This window comes from Schistocerca americana, chromosome 1, assembly GCF_021461395.2.
Source record: "Schistocerca americana isolate TAMUIC-IGC-003095 chromosome 1, iqSchAmer2.1, whole genome shotgun sequence".
Taxonomy (NCBI): domain Eukaryota; kingdom Metazoa; phylum Arthropoda; class Insecta; order Orthoptera; family Acrididae; genus Schistocerca; species Schistocerca americana.
In genome coordinates this window covers 265,917,839-265,925,459 of record NC_060119.1, presented here as the reverse complement: position 1 = coordinate 265,925,459, position 7,621 = coordinate 265,917,839, and the positions used below count along the sequence as shown (strand labels likewise).

General features: G+C 43.4%; 1 pseudogene; it reads left to right on the top strand.

Moving 5' to 3' along the window:
- Positions 1–5,699: 5,699 nt before the first annotated feature.
- LOC124559160 lies at positions 5,700–5,817 on the top strand (annotated as a pseudogene).
- The last annotated feature ends 1,804 nt before the right edge of the window (positions 5,818–7,621 follow it).

The window sequence follows — 7,621 nt, the reverse complement described above, 5'->3', positions numbered from 1 at the left end:
ACCACCACAAACCATCCAAAAATCCAACTGATACCTCACAATGAGGGTTGGGATAATTCTAAGAAAAAACGCACATATTTCGTCACTTGTCATTTCATGGAATACACTTCATTACATAACAACAATTATTATGATTACAAATCAAAAACCTTATTAAAAATGAATATCAGTGCTCAAAATAATTTGAGTGAAGCTACAAATTTAACAACTGTAGTCAGTAACAAACGCGAATCGAATTTAGTGCGGATTTTCCCTGCCAAATTGGACATCACATTGCAATCGCAAACTTGGGTAGGAATTGTACTCTGTGCTGCGCGGTTCGGCTTTATATAGAACCTGTCGGTGGGGCATTTACAGCGAAACGACGAAATCTTTCGAGGTTCTCACGCGTATCGAACTGCCACATACCTGCTCGTAGAAGATAATTCTTTTGTTTGTAGTTTTTGATCGCACCATTACTGTGGATATAGTACGCTGCTTGTCGCTTCGGTTTTGGCTACTAAGCAGTGAGAAAGAGATCAACTTTTATAAAATCAATACTGATACGGCATAAGAGTTATTTTTCTCAATGCTTTACAATAATTGATGTGATTTCTTTTTTAGGTTAATATTGTTTTGTTGAAGCCGTCAAAGAGGCCTTGTGTAGCGCCAAGGCTCTGCAGAGCACACTTTGAGTCTCGCTGTTCTAACATATCAGTAAACAATCTCCAAAATTCTGTCGATGGACTTCGGATACAACCTGTGCGACAACAGTAATGTTACTAGATGTTCACTCAAGAGTCAGCGGATTGGGCGTAACTGTTGTGTTGAACAGAAAGAGAACTTATCATCATGGCGAATACCTATAGAGGGTGATTACAATTAAAGGACAGCTACTCACTGAGGATCAGTGTGCGCTGTAATTAACTTATGGCAGGGAAGTTTGTTAGATACGCTAATGGGTTAACGTGGAGCCAATTTACGCTGGAAAGAAATAGTTCCAATTTTGGAAACCAGGTGCAAATCTGACGCTGTACAGCATCTCGTTGACATCTCCAGTGCTCATATTGAACAAATTGTGTAAATGGGCGTTAATAATAGAATCAATATTATGTGTTTCTCACTTGTTTTACCTTTCTGCCCGCTTCACGTCCCTAATCCAGTACATATGGAAAAATTAGAACTAATTTTTCCCAGCGCATACCGTTTCCGCATTGATCCATTAGAATATGTACCAAGTATCGTTGCCATACGATAATTACTGCCCATCCTAGACCTCTGTGAGTAACTGTGCTTCAGTTATAACTACGCAGTACATATTACTGGCTACTAAAGTTGCAACACCATAATGGTTACATGCAGCGATAGCCAAACTGGCATGATATTAGTACATACGAGGGTTGGAACTTTAATAGCGGAAACTATTTATTTTCAACTCGTACAAAATAGATACTTGTTTCAAGGTTTTACTGACCTTCAAAGTAGTCACCAGCATTGTGTATAACCCGTTGTCAGCGATGTGATAGTCGTAGGATACTGTTTGCAGTGGCAGTTGTGTTGACATTTCGAGCGGCGCGGTCTATTGCCCGACGAATTTGTTGCTGTTCAGAAGCGAATGCCGTGAAGTGTTTCCTTCAGTTTGGAAATCGAGTTGAACTGACGAAGGCTTAGGTCAGGGGAGTGCAGTAGGTGGTATAGCACTTATCAGCCCCGTCAGTCAAACAAATCAGTAACAGCTTGCACTGTATGTGCTTGAGCATATTCCTGCAAAATGATGGTCAGGTCCTGCAGAAAGTGTCATCACTTCTGTCTATGTTGTTCATTTTTGAAACACAACCTACGACCAGCTTAGGGACAGAAGTGATGACACTTCCTGCAGGACCTGACCATCATTTTGCAGGACAATGCTCAAGCACGTATAGTGCAAGCTGTTACTGGTTTGTTTGACTGATGGGGCTGATAAGTGCTATACCACCTACTGCGCTCCCCTGACTTAAGTTCGATTCCTAAACTGAAGGAAACACTTCACGGCATTCGCTTCACACCTGCTAGAAACTCGTCGGGCAATAGACCACGCCGCTCGAACTTGCAACACAACTGGCACTGCTAACAGTATCCTACGACTTCCACATCGCTGGCAACAGGTTAAACGCAATGGTGGTGACTACCTTGAAGGTCAGTAAAACTTTGAAACAAGTCTCTGTTTTGCATGAGCTGTAAATAAATAGTTGCCACTATTAGAGTTTCAACCCTCGTACTTGGATATGGATGTGATAAACATTTCAGTGCAACAGAACAAAATAGTTAGGAGTAATGCTATCTACATACAAAAAAAAAAAAAAATGTAAGAGAATATTACGCAGTAGGTTTCACTTTCAGGAATAGCTGCTGAACGTAACTTGTTTGTGAGAAAATTTTATGTCTTGTGTAAGAAGGAATTCGACTGTGGAAGGGTCGTGGCCTTTACATCGTATGGTTTGATGTTTCGCGATATTGTTGATCGCATTAACCAGGATACCACGACTGTCCTGCAGATATCGAATAGATGGGTTTAGGAAGGCTATACTCATCGCCAAGGAGAGTCTCAATGGATCTAGCGTCATAGAGAACATACCATTATAAAGACATGTCACTTGACTCAGGAAATGGGCTTTTTTGCAGAAAGGCAAGTATTAAAGACAATGTTTGAAACATTGTGGACTGTCAACACAGCGATCATTGTTATGGCAGTAGCAGAAATAAGAGCACTGACACTGGTAAGTCCAACGACAATACTGGACATTGGAATAATACCATGTTACCGTCCCAAAAGAGTCCTTGTGTACAGTATCGTAGTGGACATAGCCCCAGCAGCTGGTGTGATAGTAGGGGATGCTATTGGATACAATGCACCGTCACTTCTTTCACACACCTGACAGCTCCGAAAGTAGCCACGACATTTCTGGTGTGATGAGGGCTGTGACTTATCTTCAAAGTCTATTCCAGCAATGTAATGCAAGACCGCTTGTTAGCTGCGTTGTCCTGATCTACTTAGGTACAGAGAATGTTGGACTGTTGACCTGGTCGATATGTTCTCCAGACTTCTCACCCACTGAAAATATCATGTCATGGTTTGCTGCCACCACTCGTCAGCGTCTGCGATGACGAACTACGATGATGAACTCCGACACAGATTTCATGCCTAATGATATATTTTTTGTACCTGTGGTTCAAGCTCATTTGTGACAGAATGTTTCAGTCAGAGGCGTAATGTATTCTTCGTTCTATACTGAATGAGCACAATAAGTAACATTTGTCCTTCGAGTTGCTTTTTCTCTGTATCGAACAATCTTCTCATAAATGTTGCTACCTGAAGTATCCTGGATGGTTATAACTGCACCACCAAGAGGACTACGCCTGTCAGTATAGACTAACTGTATTGCATTCATGCATGCACACTGCGACAGCCACCCTGCTGTCCAGGAGAAAACAGGCTTTAATAGGTTGCTCTTGCCACCTCCACCAGGTGCTAACCAACCTAAAAACATACTGCTTCTAATAGCTATAATTATTAGTCTGAAAATGAAGTAATCTGCCTTTAGCCACCAAAAGAAATACCTGCACTTATACGCATTACACTCTTGCATGTGCAGCGTGTCCCAAAGAAAATCGATAAACTTTATGGCAGGATCCTTCAGAGCAAACAAGAAAAAAAGTCTGTTAAACAAGGGCTCTAGGGGATAATTTTATTGATATGAGCACTTGTTCATCTTCGATGGTATGAAACACTTCTACTGTAAGTTCCTTTGCTTTTCGTATTTTGAGAGGAGGTGGCATGAACTAAAACAAGAAAAAATATTTAATAAACATGGGCTCTAAAATGCATACCTTTGGTCATAGCGCTTAAAGTATGCATTTCAGACCCCGTGTTTAATAGATATTTCTTATTGTTTTGGTCAATACTTCCTCCTCCCAAAATATGGAAAACAAGGACTTTGCAGTAGAAGAGATCTGTTGCTTATTATCGAAGGTGAACAAGGTTTGCATTTTAGAGTCCATGAGTGGACTGTCTTTCTTACTTCTGTATAAGGAAAATGTCCCTCACGTTTGTCGGTGTTTTTTGAGATACGCTATATGTACACTGACGGAAAAAATGCAACACCAAGAAGAAGTTGTGCGACATAAAGGAAAGTTCGTAGGCGCTTTTCTACACCCGAAACAAGGTGTCTGTCCACGGTTCTCACCAGTCACATAACAGTGACGGTAGTAGTGCCACTATGAGGATGTAAATCGGGTTTGCTTTAAATACACGCTGTAGCAGCCGTGAGAGTTACTTACCTTTGGGATTGGACACGATGAGTTGATGTTAGTCAAGAATGCCTTTACAGCAACAAAGACGCCATTATCAGTACCTCACTGAGTTGCAGTGAGGTCGTGTACTAGGGCTACGAGAAGCTCGATCTCTCTTCTGCGATATTGCAGAAAGGCTTGTTGGGAATTTAGGCACTGTAAACGACTGCTGGCATTGGTGGTCATGAGAATGTACAGTTGCAAGAAGACCGGGCTCTGGACGGTCAAGTGGAACTGTCGAGAGGGAAGACCATCGGTTTCGGTGTATGGCTCTGGCTCATCGTATTGCATCTGCAAAAACGATTTTAGCAAGAGGAGGCACAACAATGACACAACAAAGTGTTACAAATCAGTTACTTGAAGGACAGCCCTGTAACGTGTATTCCAAACCACCGCCGTTTGGGACTTCAGTGGTATCAAGCAAGGGCTCAGTGGAGGGCAGAGTGTAGGTCTGTTGTGTTTTCTGAAGAAAGCTGGTTCTGCCTTGGTGCCAGTGACGGCTGTTTTTGGTTATAATGTGGCCAATTGAGGGCCTGCAACCAGCCTGTCTGCGTGCTAGACACGCTGGACCTACAACTCGAGTTATGGTCTGGGGTGCGTTTTCGTATGGCAGCAGGAGCACTGTCATGGTTGTCCCAAGCACCATGACTGCAAATTTGTATGTTAATTTGGCGATTCGACCTGTTGTCCTGCCATTCATGAACAGCACTATAGGAGGTGCTTTCCAACGGGATAACACTCGCTCACACACCGCTGTTATAACCCAATATGCTCTGTAGAGTATCGATATGTTGCCTTGACCTGCTCGATCAATAGAGCAGTGTCCAATCGAGCACATATGGGGCATCATCGTACAACAATTCCAACGTCATTCACAAACAGCATTAACCGTTCAGATGGTTCAAATGGCTCTAAGCACTATAGGACTTAACATCTTAGGTCATCAGTCCCCTAGACTTAGAACTACTTAAACGTAACTAACCCAAGGACATCACACACAGCCATGCCCGAGGCAAGATTCGAACCTGCGACGGTAGCAGCAATGCGGTTCCGGACTGAAGCGCCTAGAACCGCTCGGCCACAGCGGCCGACAGCATTAACCGTCCCTGCTCTGACCTACTAAGTGCAACAGACTTGGAACTCAGTCCCATAAACTGACGACCAGGACGTGTACAACACAATGGATGCAAGTATGCATGCTCGCATTCATCATTCTGACGGTTACACCGGTTGTTAATATACTAGAATTTTGCATTTGCAATGGCATATCTCGTGCTTACGTTAACCTGTGATCTTGCAATGTTAATCACTTAAATATCTTCCCAACATTTCATTACCGTACATTGATTTTTTTTCGTGTTTCCATTTTGTTCCCGTCAGTTTATGTATTTGGCAACGGCCTTGCCGCAGTGGATACACTGGTTCCCGTCAGATCACCGAAGTTAAGCGCTGTCGGGCGTGGTCGGCACTTGGATGGGTGACCATCCGGGCCGCCATGAGCTATTGCCATTTTTCAGGGTGCACTCAGCCTCTTGACGCCAACTGAGGAGCTACTCGACCGAAAAGTAGTGGCCCCGGTCAAAGAAAACCATCATAACGACCGGGAGAGCGGTGTGCTGACCACACGCCCCTGCTATCCGCATCCTCAGTGAGGATTACACGGCGGTCGAATGGTACTGATTGGCCACTTGTGGTCTGAAGACGGAGTGTAGAATTGCAGAAGCAGAAGTTTATATATTTATTCAGCAGGGGTCCCACCATACACACATGACCTATTCTTCAAATATCAGTTTCTATTTGTTTAACACACGCAGGTAATGAAATACATTTCTTCCGATTTTGTATGTTAGGATACTAAAACTTTCAAACAACATAATCAGGCATTATCAGAGGCCAAACGTTGAACGATGGGAATTTACAAGAGAACTCTCTTTGCATTATACAACATAATGTGAGCGGCTCGACTACATTTTAAGTAACGTAATCCAGTACGCAGTCCTGAGCAGCGAGAGACAAAATATCGCCAGCAGTACACATGAGAAATATGATAGGGCCGCTCTTGTTCTCTTAATACATAAACGATCTGACGAACAGCACAGGCAGCATTCAGCGACTGTTTGCTGATGATTCTGTAGTGTACGGGAAAGTGCCGACGTTGGGTGACGGCAAACGGGCACAGGGTGACTTGGATAGAATTTCTGTTTGGTGTAATGAATCCTCTAAATGTGATAAAATGAAAACTAATGCAGGTGAGCAGGAAAAACAATCATTTAATGTTCAAATACAAAATGATTGGTGTGGTTTTTGATACAATGACATCGACTAAATACCTACGTGTAACGTTGTAAAGCTATGTGAAATGGAACGAGAAGTTAAGCGCTGTTATAGGAAAGACGAATGGTTAACTTCGGGTTTTTGGGAGAATTCTTTGAAGGAACAGCTCATCTAAAAAGGAGACAATTTGCAGAACAGTAGTGCGACCCATTCTTGAGAACCTCTTGAGTGAAGTTAACTTCAAGGAAGACAACGAAGTAATTCACACAAGTATTACAGAAATGCTGCATGGACTCAAATGGAAATCCCTGGAGGGAAATAATCATTATTTTCGTGAAACACTATTGAGAGACTTTAGAGAACCGGCATTATCGACAGACTGCTGAATGATTCTACTGTCGCCAACATACATCTCACGTAACAACCGCGAAGACGAGAGGCATCAGTGATCGTACGAAAACATAGATAGCCGTTGAAACTTCCTGGCAGATTAAAACTGTGTGCCCGACCGAGACTCGAACTCGGGGCCTTTGCCTTTCGCGGGCAAGTGCTCTACCATCTGAGCTACCGAAGCACGACTCACGCCCGGTACCGACAGCTTCACTTCTGCCAATACCTCGTCTCCTACCTTCCAAACCTTACAGAAGCTCTCCTGCGAACCTTGCAGAACTAGCACTCCTGAAAGAAAGGATATTGCGGAGACATGACTTAACCACAGCCTGGGCTTCTGTAAAGTTTGGAAGGTAGGAGGCGAGGTACTAGCAGAAGTAAAGCTGTGAGGACGGGGCGTGAGTCGTGCTTGGGTAGCTCAGCCGGTAGAGCACTTGCTCGCGAAAGGCAAAGATCCCGAGTTCGATTCTCGGTCCAGCACACAGTTTTAATCTGCCAGGAAGTTTCATATCAGCGCACACTCCGCTGCAGAGTGAAAATCTCATTCTGGAAACATCCCCCAGGCTATGGCTAAGCCATGTCTCCGCAATATCCTGACTTTCAGGAGTGCTAGTTCTGCATGGTTAGCAGGAGAGCTTCTGTAAAGTTT